The sequence below is a fragment of the Chelonia mydas genome, chromosome 9, assembly GCF_015237465.2.
Source record: "Chelonia mydas isolate rCheMyd1 chromosome 9, rCheMyd1.pri.v2, whole genome shotgun sequence".
In the NCBI taxonomy this organism is placed as follows: Eukaryota; Metazoa; Chordata; order Testudines; family Cheloniidae; genus Chelonia; species Chelonia mydas.
Window position 1 is genome coordinate 84,871,864 of NC_057855.1, and position 17,873 is coordinate 84,889,736.

Sequence of the window (17,873 nt, forward strand, 5' to 3'; positions counted from 1 at the left end):
ACTTCCATGGTAAATGAGGCAGAGATCCTATAGACAAAAATCTCCTCCAATGTACAGCTCTGATTCCTCCTCCTGCACACTGAATGAGACAGGCTCCCATGGAAAAAACAAATATGTGATCACGTACTTAAAGATTGTGTCGTAATCCATAAACACAAGGGGTCAAATTAAGATTGCTCATGCAACCTTAAATCTGGCATTTCCTAATATTTGAGTGCTCGACTTTGCAACCTTAATAATTTTCTTGTAGTGTAGTTTTTCCTTTGCTTTTAAAAAAGCAAACCAAAGAGACAGAAATACCATCCTGTGGCATCATATTGACTCCTACATGGATTATCATGGAACCTTTAGATTTCCCACAGACTTCTGGTAAATAAGCCAACAAAGTAATTTACAGCAATATTAGGGTGTTATCATCATCATCCCCCCCACTAAAGGGGGATGAGAAACACATTTCCAGTGGGTTTCACAGATATTTGCTGACAGCAGAAGAATAGAGAGACAGGAACCTTGGGTTCCATTCCAGGCTCTGAAAGGGAGTAGGTTCTGAAAGGGAGTGTGCTCTTATGGGCACAGACTTTTCTGCCAGTTTCCCCACAAGCATGACCTCTTCTGTCCCATGCCCTCCAATGTGTTGCTGTCTCAGTCCTCTCTCGTAGCTAGCACCTAGCTCTTTGTCCCTGCCTCAATCTCCTTGCCCAGCCAATCCTAGTCTCCCCTTCCAGGCTGTCACCCATCCTGTCTATCCGCTTCCTTCATTGGCTCGCAATCGCAATTCCCCTCTCTGGGCTGCTCATCACATTTTGGTCTCTTGTCACCCTATCCCTGGCTCCTTCACCCAGGTTTGAGCCCAGTTCCCCTTTCTGTTCAATGCAAATCAGTCTGATTCAAGTCAGCAAGCTCTCCTCAGGACGTGGGTCATAGGACCCTGCTAAGGAGTGTTTCAGAGCTTGAATCCTACTGAGATTCAGGTCCAAGCCCTATCATTTTGTGCTGTTGATGCAGCTCAAGCCACAGAACCAAGTCAGAAGGTCTGCGTTGTGCAGTATGGACACATCAGCATGGCTTAGGGTGACCAGATGTCCCAATTTTTTGGATCTTTTTCTTATATAGGCTCCTATTCCCCCCCCACCCAGTCACGATTTTTCACACTTGCTGTCTGGTCACCCTAGCATGGCTGAGACCCAGGTCCAGCAATTATAAACTGAGGTTTACTCTGCAGTGTGGATGCTCAAGCCTGGGTTGGAGACACCAAGTCCATAAGCCCCGGTTCCACAGCATTGGGTTTACAGGACTGTGTAGACAAACCCTGAGAGCACAGGAGAGCCAGGTTCCCAACGGGCATTTCTGGTGTTTGACTGTGCTGCAGCTCAGCCTAACCCAGAGCAGCTGGGAGCAGTCACTACAGTGAAAGTGCTTCTGAGACCCATAGCCCTGGCCTGGAGCATGCTCAGTCATGCTGTGGGGATGTCACCTGCTCAGCCTGGTCACCACTAGGGGCTGTGAAAGGCTGGAATATGCTCATACTCCAGAGTCTTTGGAAATTTTAGCTGTTTGGCAAAACAATCTATTTGTCCCTAGCCTCATTTTTGGATATAGTTGAACTGTTTTGAGAGGAATTCAGCCCGAGACAGACACCCAGCATGGAAAATTTCAGCCCAAACAGTTAGCGTGGTAAAGTTACAAGAAAAACAGGGTCTTAGAATAGGAACTGTTGAGCAACCTTAATAATAGTCTATGCTATCAGCTTAATCTGTAACAATACTTGCATGTGTATAGAAGTTTTTATACATGCAGCTCAAGGAACATTAGTTATACTTCACAGCATGCCTGTGAGTTAGATATTACTTAGCGGAAAACTGAGGTACAGAGTAGTAAAATGAAGTGCCCAAAGAGAGACAGTGAATCAATGGAGGAATCTGGAATCAATGGACTTTGCTCTTGTATGGTCTGAATTAGAGCCAAATGAAAAATTGATATTTTTGGCTTGATGGCTGATCCAAAAGAATATTCTGAATTGAGGGCTGGGGTGGTTGTTTGTTTCAATTTGGGTGTTTATCACCAGAAGTAAATTTAGCCAACTTTCTTTAAAAAAGAAAAATTTTTAAATGTAAAGCCAAAACAAATGTTTCAACTTTTGGTGGGGAGCCAAAACTTTTGGCTAAATTTAACTCAAAATTAGAAATAATTTTAGTTGACTTAAACTGCATTCATCGTAAAAAAAATTTTCCAGCTCTGTTCTGCATACTTCACAATACGTCCACTCAGCTTTGGCCTATTGGTTTTCATGGTTTGGAACTGAAGCTCAAGGCAAAGTACAAGTGCTGTGAACCCACACAAAGTGAAATAAAGTGCAAGCTTCTACAAACTCCCTGTAAACACAACCACGATGATTTTCACAACTCTAGATTTCTTTGTTTTTTAAATAATTATTATTAGATTATCCATCTAGCTAGTGTCTGTATTTTAGGCATTTCTATAGCAAATTGTAACATTTCACATCCATTATTACCATGATGATTCAAGACAGCTCAGTAAAGAGTGCTTGTTTCTGAAAAGAGCTATGTAGAGAGGAAGGCTTTTCCCCCCCACCCTAAAGATGGGCTGTAATGGGAAATGTCACATCCAGAACTGAATTTTCCCAGAGTTCACAGTGCTCAGATCTGGGGGTTTGGTTTGGGTCCTATACAAAATAGGATACGATTGCCTATGAAAGAAGTACTGCAGATAAAGATCTGGTGGTTATAGCGGGTCACAAAGTAAATATGAGTCAGCAATGTAATACTGTTGCAAAAAAAGCAAACACCATTCTGAGATGCATTAGCAGGAGTATTGTAAACAAGACTTGAGAAGTAATTTTCTCTTTACTCAGAATTAATAAAACCTCAGCTGGAGTACTGTACCTAGTTCTGGGCACCACACTTTGGGAAAAATGTGGACAAACTGGAGCACGTAGAGAGGAGAACAACAAAAATGATAAAAGATCTAGAAAAGATGACCTCAAGGAAAGATTGAAAAAACTGGGTTTGTTAGTCTGGAGAAGAAGAGACTTGCCGGGGGACATGATAACATTCTTCAAGTACCTGAAAGGTTGTAATAAAGAGGAGGATGAAAATTCGTTCTCCTTAACTACTGAAGATGGGACAAGAAATAATGGGCTTTAATTGTAGCAAGGTAGATTTAGGTTAGATATTAGGAAAAACTTCCTAACTGTAAGGCACTGGAACAAATTACCTAGGGAGGTTGTAGAATCTCCAGCATTGGAGGTTTTTAAGAGCAGGTTAGTCAAACACTTGTCAGGGATGGTCTAGATAATATTTAGTCCTGTGTTAATGCAGGGGAGTGGACTAGATGACCTCAAGGTCACTTCTAGTCCTACATTTCTGTGATTCTGTGATCTGAGTTTGACTAGTTGTGATGAGAGCTGAGATTTATGCTTTCATTTGTAAAATGTCAATCATATGTTATATGACAAAGATGGATTCAAATGCACTTTGACTAATGTCTCTATTTGAAATGATTGGCTTATGTCCAGTTTTGTTAATTAAACACTATAACCTATACTAGATTACCTTAGAATTCAGAGATCATGCCCATATTTGGCTATTTGGGCTGAATCATGAGAAGTTTAGATTAAATTGTTGAACCCTTTAGGTTGAATTCCTTCCTGGTATAATTCCACAATACCATGAAGTGACACCAGGAATGAATTTTGCCTATTATATGGAGAATTTGGGCTTTTGCCATATTCTGCTCAAGTGCCGACCTTCTCTAGCATTGGTCGTTCTCCATTCAGCTGACTTGTCTTAGAGTGCTGAGCTCTTCAGGAGGGCTGTGCTCGGTAGCTAGTCCCCTTCTGTTTTACTCCAGAGATGGAGTCCCTAGTATTAGGGTCTCCTACATCATTCATGGAGAAATGGCTAGCTCTGTTTGTGTTGCAAAATGGTGAGACAATGTCAGAATAAATATCCAAAATCATATCTGTCAAACACAACTCTTCCTGTCCTGGTTTGATTCATTATACTCTAATGTGGGTTATTCAGATGTGTTTGCATTTTTGCCCAACCCTATTATCCATCATTGTCACCACAAAATAATTTTCAGTAATTTTCTATCACATTTCAGTGCTATAATGGGTATGTCTTCTGTGGAAGATAAGTCCTATATTCATGTTCCTAATGCTTGCACTGGTAATCTGATGACACTCCATTCAATAGAACAACCTTTCTATTGCAAAGTTGCCTTGATTTAAATCATACCCGCAGGTCATAATTTGGGTGATGGTGATGTTACAATAACCTTTTCAGTTACATTATATCGGCTATAAATAGTTAAAGGAGCTGCTTTCAGATTAGTTTTAGGAGTCCGTTTTAATTTAATTTGAAAAGATATTCAAGGCAAGTCTCTAGTCAGTGTGGAGCAGTTTGTGGAGGGTTGGAATTGAAGCATTATGGTTTTAAGGCTCATGTACAATGTAAGGAGAGTGATCACTTTAGATAAGCTATTACCAGCAGGAGAGTAGGGTGGGGGGAGAAAACCTTTTGAAGTGATAAACACCCATTTTTTCATGGTCTGTGTGTATAAAAACATCCTCACTGCATTTTCCACTTTTATGCATCCGATGAAGTGAGCTGTAGCTCATGAAAGCTTATGCTCAAATAAATTGGTTAGTCTCTAAGGTGCCACAAGTACTCCTTTTCTTCCTGTCACTACTGTTCTCAGCTGCTATGGGGTGGGATGGAGTGAGTCCAGGCTCTGGAACTGAGAGAAGGGAGCTTGTCTCTCCTGTGCTCTCAATGACCACCCTCCACCCCCCGACTGGCATCCAGGCAGCATGGAGAGGGCGATTACCTATCTGATTCAAATGCAGAAGCAAAAGCCTGACGAGGGGAGGGAAAGGAGTAGATTGTGATAAGGTGTCTAGAAGGCTGGAACTGGAGAGGGGAGAGAAACTGTCACTGGGACTTGACAGGTGGAGACTAGGACTAGTTGGGAAAGGAGTCTGGGACTGGGAGCTGTGGGAAGAAGGCAGACTGGGATTGGTCGGATGCGGAAGCTGGGGCTAGGAGCAGGGTAGGGTAGGGGAGGCTGGGAGCTGGTTGGTTGGTTGGTAGGGGAACTCTGAGATAGGACAAGGAACTTTGGGAATGCTGGGCCTGGCTAGACAAGGAGACAGGGATTAGGAACCAGTGATGAGAGTAAGGGAGAAAGGGATATGAAGGCTGAGAGAGATCTGATGAGGAGTTGGTGTTTTGGGGGAGAACTGAGAGTGGCTGAGCAAAGAGACCGGGTCAAAGAGCCAAGGAGGGGGGTGGAGGGCAGACAGAAATTGGATGAAGAGCCTGGAGCGGGAGACTGGAACTGAGTGGGGAAAGGGGGCAGATAAATAAGACAAGGAACCAGGAGGGGAGAAAACTGGGATTGTTTTAGCAAGGAGACTGGAACTGGGACAGGGAGCCAGGGTGGGGGAAAATGGAGGAGTGGGATATGGACGAGGCAGAAGGCATCAAGCATGGGGGGAACGGCCGCAGAATCTGCACACTAGAGCACACTCTCCTCCATAACCTGGAATGGAACCCAAGCTTCCTGTGTCTCACCATTTCTGCGCTGTCAGCAAACGTCTGTGAACCCCACTAGAAAAGGGTGTCATCGCCCTCTAGTGCTGGTTCACACAGAGGATAACAATCTAGTATTGCTTCTGTTGCTCTATTAACTCAAGTACCAAAGGTCAATTGAAAAGGGGATATAAAAATTTCAGCCATGCTGATACACATGTAGATGTCAATATGATACCACGATAGAATTTCTTTTTCTTCAGTTTGCTTTTTTAAAAACTTAGTAAAATACACACAAAACTATGTAAAAAGAACATTATTAAGGGGCAGACTCAATCACTTACAAGTTAGGAAATGCCAGAATTAAGGTCACCAGTGACGCCTTAATTTGGCCTCTTGTGCATATGAATTATGATACAGTCATATACTGTCTTTTCCACAGGACCCCTGTCTCATTCAGTGCTCAGGATGGATTTGCTTGCAGGAGAAATCAGGGTTGTGGAGTGAAGAAGGCTTTTGTCTATAGGACCTCGACCTCGTTTGGTGCAGAAATTGGATGGTGTGTACCAAACGAGACAGGAGACTGCAGGAAGGGAAAGGGACAGTCTCATGATCAAGACAGTTGAATATTTCCCTGGATTCAGTCCCTGCTCTGCCACAAAGTTCCTGTGTGACGTTAGGCAGGTCATTTAAACCAAACTATTCAGAGACAGTCACTAATTGTGTGCGCTTCACTTTCTGGGTGCCCAATAGATGACCCTGGGGCCTGATTTTCAGAACTGCTGAACACTCATAACTGCAGAAGGCAGTGGAAACTCTGCTTGAACATATAAATTGCTATTTAATGCTAAGTATACTGAAAAAATCAGATCCTAGGCATTTTAAACTGGGCACCCAAATTTAGTTGCTACTTTTGACCTTAATCTGTCTGTCTTTCAGCTCCCTGTCCGTAAAATGGAGATGTTACCACCCCTCACCTCATGTCACTAGGGCTTTGTGGAGATTAATTAAATAATGTTTGTGGAGCACTCAGATACTGTAATGATGAGCACCATAGAAAAGCCCATGAGGAAATCAATAATTCTGTCTCAAAGCCTGGTTTGAACAGTGTGCAGTAAAAAAGTAGGGCTTCTGATTTTAAGTTTTAACCAATAAACTCCGATAAAACACCGCCGATACAAAAAAAAATTATAATTGATGTTTACACAGTAAACACCAGAAATAGTTACTTGTTTCTATGTTCTTGTCTACATGGAGCATTAATACAGACTGAAGAGGTGTGATTTCTAAAGTGCACTAATGTTTAATGTTGCACCTTAGTTGGCCCATGTAGATCCCTGTAGTGGTGCACACTAAAGGTTTCCTAGTGTACTTTAATGTAATGCTGTTTGAAACAGTTAAAATACACCAGAGAAATTGCAATGACATATTACTCATTACAGTATGTACTAAGAACTCTGAATCCCTCCCCCACTCTCCCCAGTTTTGGACAGCTACATACAACTCAAACTGCTAAAATAAAGTCAGAAAAAATGACATTAACATAATTCCCAAAACAGAAGCCCTATCGATAAAACCTGCATCCCCTTATTGAATAGTGAGGATAAAACAAAACATTGAATAGCTGCTAATTAAGTGAGCACAAACCATCCTGTGGTATTGAATGAGGCAGGGGTCCTGTGGAAGAAATAGTCTGTAATCATGTTTTCAAAGACTGTATCATAAAGCACATACACAAGTGGGCTGAATTAAGATTGCACAAATGTTCCTAACTTTTAAGTGCTTGACTTTGCAAGGTTAAAAGTTCTTTTAACATAGGTTTTTGTGTGAAATTGTCTTTCATACTTTCTTGTGCTGTTGGTTGACAGTTGTTTTGCATGGAATACAAGCAGTAGAATGTGGGTTCTTTTATGATCAATGTGACAAGAGCACATTAAAAAACTGGGATTACCCTGGGACTTTACCACGAGAGTTTCAAACTTTTCTGTATTCTGTCCCCACTCTCAAGTAACTAAACTGAATAACATTTATAAATAGTTTCCTTATAATAAATCATTAATTCCTAATAAATTATTATGAAGTGCTACAATACAGTGTGTAGTGACAGGTATAAATAATTTTATGCACTTCCATTTGGAAGTGCTTCCTAACAGGATTTAACATTATTAAATAATTTTGAATTATTTAAAATGGTAATACTCTTCTTCAACATCTTACAAAAAGCCTTTTAATAACAAACTAAGAAGAGCTATTTCCTTTAGGTGGTATTAGTGTATTTATACACATTTTGAACTATTACAGAGTTTTGTTTTAAACTTAAGAATTTTTTCTGACTCTGAGTACCAGCTGCAACACTTTGAAAACAAAGAGTGTGACGTGATACAATAACATTTTTCCTGTTTCAGATAATAAGGTAAAATGCATTCATACTGAACTAAGGACTAGCAGTCTTTAAACAGAACTAGCCCAAATAGTAATTTTAAAAATGATTTGTTAATATTTTTCCCAAAGAAAAAGTCTGGTTTAGTTCATTGTGATCGGTGATATGTGAAAATGCTTGTGAATCCTGATTGTTTCAAGAATTTTGGCATCAATATTTATTCAGTTGACAATTAACATATAGAATAAAGGATTCTAGTACTCTTAATGCTAGAATTTGTTATTCTTCTGTTTAAAAAGTTTGTTATCCAGTCAAAAAGCAGAAATAATAACAGGTAGCCAAAGTGACCAGTCTCATACAACATGAATAAAGAATAACAAATATTCATAGCTATGAATTCTTTACAAGTGGCAGGTTGAAAAATATTCATTGAAACTAATTGGTGGATATTTATGAACTGTAAATAAATTCACAGTAATCGTGGATGGCTCACAAATGATTTATCAAGCCAAAAGGGGGCAAAGTTTGTAATGAATATTATTCTGTGCATCAGTCTGACTGTCATTAGCTGTAAGTTTACCTTGAAACATGTACTTGGAGTAGGTGAGGTGCATACTGTGATAGGCGTAGTTCCTCTAAGTCTGTGCTGAGCTGGAAAGGCATGAAATTGAGGGTAAGCAAGATGGATTGTGTAAAATCCAGAGCTAGAGCACAAGCCACAAGTTCAAACCTGACCTGTGGTTTACACAGCAAGACGGATGCACCAGGAGTTCTCACAGCTTTAGATGCTGACAATAAAACCAAGGTAAATCTCTATGTATTGAAGTGTGAACCAATGTAAAAAGATAAATACAGTGGGGTCAGTTCTCATGTCTAACTGACCTTCACTCAGTTTAGTACCTGGCTGAGGCAGGAATGAGCAAAGGTGGCTTTACACAAGCTTTATGCCCCTAGTCCTAGAGGCTGGCTCAGAGCGGGATTGGCTCTGCTGCAACTTACAGCAGCTCGACGTCTGCTCTGATTTACCCCCGGTTGCTAAGTCACTAAGGTATAACTCCACGGATTTCCCCCTTTTTCTCAGCCATTCTAGCTCTCCACCGCTTGGGAGTTCCTCAGCTGCCAGTTATATTGCCATTTTGCACCACCAATACAATGCAAAGGGGCTGGGTCTCTGGTCCAGCCGTGCAGTCATAAATACATACTAATCTAGCAACGTTAGCTGCTTCTGGATGTAATTCTCTTTGAAAGTATCATGCAAATCCATTAAGTGGAGCACTCAGTCTTGGTTTTCTTAAGGAAATTAGGCTGGATCCATTTCAACTCCATCACCTCTTTGAGTTGTTTCACAAAATTTGTTTAGACTCAGATGAACCGTTCCTTGAGGGAAAGCAGCCATGGAAAGGGCAAAGCTCATTCAAAATACCTACAGCTTTGAACCTGTGGAAAATGTGAGGGCAACGTCCCTGAATGGGGGAGAGTGAGCAGAGCAGACAGCATCGTGTTCTCCTAATTATGCAAATCCCAAGGTTGCATGGGTCCATCCTTTGAGAATTCAGGTTATAAGCATGGAAGGACTGCTCCTCTCCCCTGTGGCACGGTCAGTTTTGTGGTTGTGTTGCTGCTTGAGTCTGTAAGAGCTGCGTGTATACAGGGTTATATTGCATTTATCGATCAGTAATGCTGCAAGGAGCAGCCTCAATGGCAGAGACGGGTCTCACAAAGAGGGCTTCCAGTAGCCTTGGTGGGATTTGGATTTAAATGAGTAATTACCACTATTTTGCTCTCCTTTTTGCTGTGCACCTGGGGGTGCCTGGGTTCCATGGAGCGGGGGTGGAGAGGGGGAGAACACAGGCCCAGAGTTTCAGAAGTACTCGGGCAGACTGTTAGAAGTGCTGAGCACCCATAATTTGTGGGGAGGCAGATTTTCAAAAGAACTCATGACCCAGAACTCTATTGGGAACAATGGGAGGATCTGGGTTGCTGAGCACTTCTGAAATTCTGGCCTAGCTCTTTTGAAAATGTGGCCCCAGTTGTAGCTTCTGGGTCTCTCTGAAAATGCTAACCCTACAGATTAGGTACAGGAGAATGCTTGTTTCCTAGTCTACCCAGAGAGAGGACACTGGAAAGAAAAGACAAAAAAAGCTCAGCTCCTGTGTTGTGAGGTCTATGGCAAAACTTATCAAAAGTGGAAGATACTGCAAGTCAAGCAATATCTGCAGCAGAGACAAGGAGAGCCCTGAGGCTGAGCAACACATGCATAATTAAGCATGTTTACCAAGGCAGTCTTTGGCTAACAAGCTGATCTGAAGCTGGACAGTTGGTTGAGGAATATGTTTCTCTTAGATAAAAATGGCTAAAAACCTGATTTAAAACGGCCCCTTCTCCTTGTTACTTAGTAGTAGAATAACAAAAGTAAAGCAATGGGGGCGATTACTCAGTAACTGACAGCCTTGATTTTGTCTCTGGAGACAGGGTTCACAAACATCATTTTGCTGGCTAATAGATACATTTGAGTCGCCAAAGATGAAGCAATAATGTCAGTAATTGGACCATCAACCAGAGAGACCAGCTACACCTTCAGAAGACCAGATAGGAGAGGGTCAGACAAACATGTTTTTAATTTGACCATCCCCACAGTTAAACAAATGATATCTACCCTAGTAACTGGAGCAAAAAAGCACAAAAAAGAAGTGGAAGCAACCACAGGTGGCCTTGAAAGTAGCAGCTACATAATGATTATTTGACAAGACTTCCTGGATACTAACAATCCCATTAAAAATAAGTTGGCAAAAACATTAGGACCTTGAACTGACTTAAAAAGGAGAGAAATGAGGGGGATTAAAGTAAAGACTCTGAAATAAAAAACAACTGCTGGGCATGCCCACTGTGTGAGTCGGTCAACGTGATGGGAAGCTGTTGGTGAGTAGCCAAAGTCAACCTCTTTTTATATTTGGAGAGGCATTTTCTCCCCCTTGCTGTAATTATTTGCATTAAAGTTGTGCCTAGAAGTTCCTTGAAATCAGGAACCCCATTGTGCTATACACATTACAAACACATAGTAAGGGACAGTCCCCACCCAAAGAACTAAGAATCAGCACACACAAGACTGAGGAAGGAGATAGTACAGATTGGGAATAGGCAGATTTTTCAAAAGAGCTCAGCTCACATCTACGCTCTGGTAGGAGCCTTGAGCTCTTCTGAAATTCCATCCCTGTGTGAGCTGGCCCAGGTTGTCTGTGGCAGAACCAGAAATTAAACTCAGACTGTCTGAGTCCCAGTGCAATAAGTACTGATTCAGGATAACAAGGGATCTTATGTTTGCCAATACATTCTAAAATAATAATAAAAATAATTAATAAACTGAGAAATAGGATTTTATATATATTTATATTACATATATATTATACACACGCATATGGTATGAAACTGTTTCTACAGCTCTCATTTATTTTCATCTATAAAGAAAGCAAACAACTATGATGGCGACAACAAAAATAATTAGGGAGTCAGAATATGTTCAAATGAATAGATGGATAAGTTTTGAAAATAATACTTAATAATAAAATAACTTTCAGGTATATAAGAACAACACTCCAAGGATCTAAAAATATATTACAATGTTAACCTGTCATTCCCGTCCACGTCTCATAATTACCACCACTACCACCAAAAAACAAACTCTCCACTCATCCCCACCTGGGGATAGATAACAATTATTAATCTTATTTTACTGTTTGGTAAATCTATGGCAGAGATTGATGAAGGGCCCATTCTACTCCAGTTGAAGTCAATGGGGATCTATTGACTTCTATAGGAATCCAATGAGGCCTTATCTAAGGTCATACAGCCAATTGCAGAGTTGGTACTATAGTGCAATTACAACTGTGACACTACACTCCCCATGAAGGAAGCATCACATGGATTTGTACAGTTTGTATGTTATCGGATAGAACTCAGCTAGATACATTGCTATAAATAGCAAAATACCATGACACAATCATGAGTTTAATTTTCTCTTGGAAATTGTCATGAAAATAAGCAATTTTGGTAGGTGGGAGAAACGTGTTATTTTGCTGAGAATAGTCCAGGTGGTGCTCTGGAAAAATTGTTTCCCACCTGAGTTAGTTAATAAAATTAATGATAACTTACATCCATTTTTCTTAATGGACCCAATACAAATCTTAGTTATACTGTTGTGAATGGTATAAGTTAAGTAGAATCACTCTAGCTTTACTTCAGTGTAAATGAGATCAGAATCAGGCCCATTCTCTTTTTCATTCTTTTTCTGATACAAATTCTCCTTCAATTCCTCTTGGACCTGATTATTCCGTTACCTGTAGAATGAATATATATGTGTGTGTGTGTACCTATGTACACAGTACCTATATACACAAAAGGGCTAAATTTGTTCCATTGTTTGTGTCATTTAAAAATACGGATTCTAGAAGATTTTTCGGAGTCTTCTAAACAGTCATTGTAAGTTTTCTTTGCTTTTAGTTTTGTATCTTGTTGTTTCTCTTTCCGTTTAGGTTCTGTATATACAAAAAAAAATCTTTAAAAGTACAATAAAATAGACAATTTTGTACACATGGCTGGATTAGTTTTGTCCCCCAAAGATGCATTTCTCTAAATATTGCATTTTTCCTCCAAAAGTTGTGTTTTGGTGGAAAGGGATTTTTTTTCATCTTAGATCAAACTCACTGATCTTCCCAAAATTGTCAATTTTCTTATTTGAAAAACAGCAAAAGAAAAACTGGTAATATCACCAAGTTTGTTTCCTAATTCCAAATTGAAGATTACTTTATAGAAAACAAAAATGAGTTTAATGAAAGGACAAACTCTATGACTGTTTTATAGATCATTAATCCAGTTTGAGAATTAACACATTTTGGATACTTTGGAGAGGAGGAGATTGTAAGTTCCTTCAGGTGGGGACCTCTTTTTTTTTTTATTTTTGTGCTTGTACAGTGTCTAACACAGTGAGGTTCGTGGTCCATAACTGAGGCTCTTAAGCACTACTGTAATAATACTAACCAAAAGCAACTAAGCTATTTCCTTAGAAATTAGGTTGACTTTGTAGGGCAGAGAGTGTGCATGAGTAATTTTTCAGCAATATATTTGCAGTGAGTTTTAAGAGGCAGCATAACTGTGCATAGCCGTACAACTGAATAACCTGTAAATTTTTGAATTCCTAAGTACTAACAGATACTATGACTGAACTATTACCATTTATTGGCTTGGGAAACAACTCTTTCAACACCTTCCCCCCACAGCCTCCGGAATAGAGATTTACATTAGAATCTGTTTTTAAAAGATTGCAATTATATGCTGATGTTTAAAGTACCACATATTAAAATAGCAAAAGCCTGGCTTAAATTTACAAAGCATTTGTTTGGCTACTTAATGCCCCATGACTGTGAGAGAGGCCTTGTGTTCCGGTGGTCAGAGCTGGAGAACAGGAGCCAGAACGTCCGGGTTCTGTTCTTGATTCTGCACTCACGCTGACTTGTTTTGTGATCTTAAGGGGACATTGCTTATTCTCACGCTGTTTACAGCCCCTCATAGAGGTATTGTGAAAATTAGTGTAGACCTTTGACCCTGGTATGTCCCATTAGTGTTGCCCCTTTGGTGTAGGTGAGGCATGGGGGAAACCTCAGTTCGTGCAGAGTGAGTCAGGAGCAATCCTCCAGAGATGGGGGCATGGTCACAGCACTGCAGCAGGCTCTTTCATGCTTAAGGGCATTTGTGACCTATCCTCAACTAACTGGATTTAATTTACGTAAGTGACCACACTTCTGTTTCCCGTGCTCTCCTTTTAGGGACCTGCACCAAATGTGGTTTGTCTGGTAGGATTTGGAGATCCTCAGGTGAAAAGTTGATGTAAGTGCACTTAATATTATTATTATTTATTATAATAAACATTAATATGTTTTTTAAGATTTAGTTTTTTTCAGTAGGGCTATGTTTACAGTAATTCCTAATTCCCTTATCTTGTGTTTTAGGTAGGGGTTACCTTGCCTCTGAGAGAGAGAGACCTATAAGACTACTCTTCCTAGAGCAAAAACAGATTTTTACAAAGAATGATCTGCCCTGACAAAATATTTGTACCCAATATTAGTCATTCACTTTCTGCAAGCTCAAAAGTACATCTTTCCAGGGATAGTTTTCATCCATATCAGTCCCTGAAATAAACGAAGCAATGTCACTTCCCTTTGGAGGATGAAAGTGAAAGGCCAATGTTTAAAGTGTCAAGCAGAAATAGTGGAACACAGACAAATCTTAGTTTTGCTTATCAGTACAACCCATGTAGCATGGAAAAGGTGATCTCATTGCCACTCGGCTGGGATTCATACCCATTTGCCCATCCAAAGTTAGATTAGAGAACAGATGTTAAAGAAGCAGTTAAAGCTATAGAGCCAAATTTGATTCTGAAGGTTATCGTTATGCACCCCCAATGAAGTGCAATGGAGCTGAAAAGAACAAATGAGAGCAGAATTTGATATTCAGTCTCCAGATCCCCATTCCCTGACAGGAAATGTCCTCCATGACAGCTCAGGTATTGGAGAGGTAAAATAACATGGCATTAGAGCAGCGGTGGGCAACCTGCGGCCCGTCAGGGTAATCCACTGGCGGGCCGTGAGACAGTTTGTTTACACTGACCATCCACAGGCACGGCCGCCTGCAGCTCCCAGTGGCTGTGGTTGGCCGTTCGCGGCTGATGGGAGCTGCAGGATGTAACGCAGGCTGCCCGCCGCTTCCCGCAGCTCCCATTGGCCAGGAACGACAAACTGTGGCCACTGGGAGCTGCGGGCGGCCGTGCCTGTGGACGGTCAGTGTAAACAAATTGTCTCGTGGCCCGCCAGCAGATTACCCTGGTGGGCCGCAGGTTGCCCACCACTGTGTTAGAGGGAAACAATGTGGTCTGGTAGATAGGGTACTGCACTGAGACTCAGAAGAGTCTAGTACTAGTTCTCCTTCTAAGTTGCTGTGTGACCCTGGAATAATAACAATCTCTCTCTATCTCAGTTTCTCTAGCTGCAAAATGGAGCTTATTACCAATCATTGTAATGTGCTTCTAGACTGAAGAAAGAAAAGTGTAAAATAAGTCATCATTGTTTCAATAAAATGCCCTTTTATCACTTTTGCTTCATCCTTTGAACAATCACCCCACACATATATACTCTGTTAATACCCCACAACATCCACTTTTTGCCTGATTTCCTAGCTTGTTTTTTAAAAATGGGACCTTTATTAGGTTGGATTTGCAGTGACAAGGCAATTAGTCTTTTGGAAGCATGTTACCTCTGCTTGTGACCAGGAACCCTGTTTGTGCTGCAAAACAGACATTGTCATGGAATAGGGTTAGGTGACTGGGGAAGAGGAAAACCGACCCCTCTCCCCCAAAGGATGATTGAAAAGGGGATTTTATTTTCTTTAGGGCAAGGAGCAGTAGACAGAGAGGTGTATATTTGCACTGCTTGTTATATAAGCATTAGATCTCCCTTCCCCGCTCCCTCTACATCTCTGTTGTTGAAAGAAAGGAGAAGAAAATATGTTTTTTAAAAGGGCACACTGATAAATTCATGATGCTGCAGAGACTAGGTGAGGATAGAGCAGCCTGGGGCTCTTTTCTGAGCTCACATGGGGTCGTGAATGAATTTAGCACCAGAGAAGCAAGGAATAAACCAGAAAAGTGTAAGTGTGTGTGTGAGAGAGAAAGCTGTGTACTGTACAAAAGGGTTATGTTAAAATACTATATAGTATTGCAAAACTTTTGACCAATTTTCTAAGGTAACCTGATTAATTTTTCTTGTGACACACAAAACATAAAAATATCACCTGGTATTCAGATGCTGGATACAGAATATCATTCTCGGGTTATTTTGAAAACTGGACCCATCACTTATTGATTCCCCGCCAGAGAGCTGTTGTTAATTAAAATCAATTTAGACACTAGAGTAATTTTTCAGATCAGGTAAAAATGTAATTTCTAAAACAATTTTAATTGTCCTGTACAAATAACTGCAAAGGACAGAGGCTCATTGCTTTGGTTCAGGGGTAGTTGCTTATGCATTCTGAGCCAGGTCCTGAACTCCTTCGTCAGTGCAAACTCCCAATGACGTCAGCAGAACCTTTAACAAACTAAGAGCTTCAGGATTGGCCCTCTACCTTCTCTCTCTCTCTCTCTCCCTCCTTCCTCTCCTTGTATCCTACAGTATTGGGGACTATTTTCATGTTTAATCTCAGAAAATAAAATCAGACCAGGTTATTATCTGGATAGGAAGCTTCCAAGGAGAGCCCAGGAGGGGCAGGAAATGGTTTGGGTGATTCAGGAAGTGGCGCTCTTTCCCCCTGAGTGAGTGCGGAGCAACACCCTGATGTGAAGTGAGGGAGAGGGGTGCAGTTGGAGTTGAAGTAGTTACTCAGTTTCCCTTCACTCTCCCACTGTGGAGTAGTTCAGGATTATGATGATACGGACAGTTTCAGAAACACACATCCTGAAAATACTGTATGTGGTGTATGCAGGCCCATAACCTGCAAACACTATAGGGTAGGCAATGTACAAATTAGAGGGATTCTGAAGATTTTGAAATCCCAAAAGTAATTTCCCGCATTTAGTTGGCTTTAAAATATTTCAGTGTAAGAAGTTTATGCATCTCCCAACTTCCCCTTTGCCCCCTCCACCCCAGGTGTATCTAGGCACTGTGGATGAGGAAAATTGGTTAATGTGGCAAGTTAGGTTCGATTAAAACACTAAAACAGTATTTAAGTGCACAAGTCCAACAAAAGCATAATACCCCAATATTTCCCATTAGGTGCACAAAGAAATAGACAGCATCTTATCTCCAGAGGGACTTCAGTCCATGTGCAAAAGGAAAAGCAGGGAGGCTCCCTCCCTGCAGGTGTAGCCAGCACAAGGACCAGGGACAACAGCAATCCATTCATTGGGAGACATCTTTCCTTTCTGGCCCCACTGAGTGGCAGGTTTTGCCATTCTGAAGGATAGTGGAGCCTGAGTTACTCCCAGCTCACACTGGCCCAAGTGTTTGGAGCGATCCTAGGGTTCCTGGGCCTGGGAGGGATGACTTCTTGGAACAAGAGAGATTGGCTGGGGAGAAGAGCATTGCAGGTTTCCCATCTGTGTGAATGTCTTTAGCCATTGTTGACCAAACTTTTGTAAGCAGGGACTTAGGTTCCCAATCAACGAAACCTCGAGCCCAAAGGTTAATTTGCCTGGGTCTGAGGTTCAGGATGAATATTTCAAATAACTTTACCTGTTTCTTTTATCTAAGCAGCAAGCTGCACCAGACACCACACGTTTTTCCATGCACAATGCTTTCTCTTTTGCAGTTACCAGAACGTAAGGGTCCTTTGAGTTTGCTTGACAAGTTTTTCAGATGCTTGTTTTGAATTGATGGGTTTGAACAGGAGCAATTTGTTATACTGGCACTTCCCCCTCAACTGCACAAAGAGTCAGTCCTCTTGCAGATACATTATCATCTCTTTCCCTGCAGAAGCTACTTTTTGTTAAGATGGAATGAATGGGTTGGAAAAGTTTAGGTCGGCACCAAAGGTCAAAACGGACAGATGCCTGCAAACATAGGATATGCAGACTGGGTGGTAGATTTTCTTGCAGATACAAGGCTAGTTAAAATTACAAACCTGGAACTCAGAATTTTGTTTGAAAAAGACGTAGATTTAAAACCTTTCTCTCTTTGAATGTTTGCTATTTCAGAAATACAGGCTTTTGCTCTATTTGAGCAGAAGAAAGCTTTAATGTCAAAGTGTAGGCAACACAATGAAGCATGTAACCTCCAAACCTTTGCGCAAGTCACCTATTAATGTTTAAAACATCCAAAAGCCCTGGCTCAGGTGATGAAATACAAGTTGAAAAACTATTTTCTGTATTAAACTTTGTCTTAGGTTATGTCTACACT

The 17,873-nt window shown here is 40.9% G+C and overlaps 1 long non-coding RNA gene across 1 annotated transcript in view; it reads left to right on the forward strand.

The window, feature by feature from the left end:
- The window catches only part of LOC122461741, a 108,493-nt gene that overhangs the window by 70,216 nt on the left and 20,404 nt on the right, over positions 1-17,873 (forward strand). The window contains exon 3 of the long non-coding RNA XR_006283889.1: positions 13,755-13,815. This is a non-coding gene — a long non-coding RNA (uncharacterized LOC122461741). The remainder of the gene's footprint in view (positions 1-13,754; positions 13,816-17,873) is intronic.